Below are 523 nucleotides of genomic sequence, written 5' to 3' on the forward strand. Positions count from 1 at the left end.
ACAGTGCTCTTGCTGTTGTTGCCACTTTTTTTGTTGCCAGCCGATTCAGCAATGTTGTTTAGCCCTCTGACAGAGACGAGTTGAGGCGATGCAGCATGTTCGAAAAGTCAACTAACCTCCCCGTCGGGGAATTGAACCCCGGTCTCCCGCGTGACAGGCGGGGATACTCACCACTATACTAACGAGGAGATGTCTGCTTGGAATAGCCCTCCACGGAGTAGAGGCCGGTTCGATTCCCGGTCAGTGCAACACCTTTTGGCATACATTTTTAATTTTATTTATTTATTTTACTTTTAAAAGTTTTGAATTTGCCACTGTAAATCAGCATCCATTGATTGATTGATTTTGATTTTGAAATGACACAGGGAACACGGAGAAGACAGTGTTTGAGTCCTAACTTTGACATTTCAGGACAGATTTTAAGGACACAGTTTCTCTCCGTGAAGCTGAACATGAACATGGTGTTTTCTAAATAAGTCATTGTCTGAAAATTGGTAAAAAAAAAAAAGAAATAAAAAAAAAA

General features: G+C 40.9%; 1 non-coding gene across 1 annotated transcript; it reads right to left on the minus strand.

Moving 5' to 3' along the window:
- Positions 1 to 116: 116 nt before the first annotated feature.
- trnad-guc lies at positions 117 to 188 on the minus strand. The gene has a single exon. It is a non-coding gene; the product is annotated as a tRNA-Asp (tRNA).
- Positions 189 to 523: the final 335 nt, after the last annotated feature.

The sequence above is a fragment of the Plectropomus leopardus genome, unplaced genomic scaffold, assembly GCF_008729295.1.
Source record: "Plectropomus leopardus isolate mb unplaced genomic scaffold, YSFRI_Pleo_2.0 unplaced_scaffold88366, whole genome shotgun sequence".
In the NCBI taxonomy this organism is placed as follows: Eukaryota; Metazoa; Chordata; class Actinopteri; order Perciformes; family Serranidae; genus Plectropomus; species Plectropomus leopardus.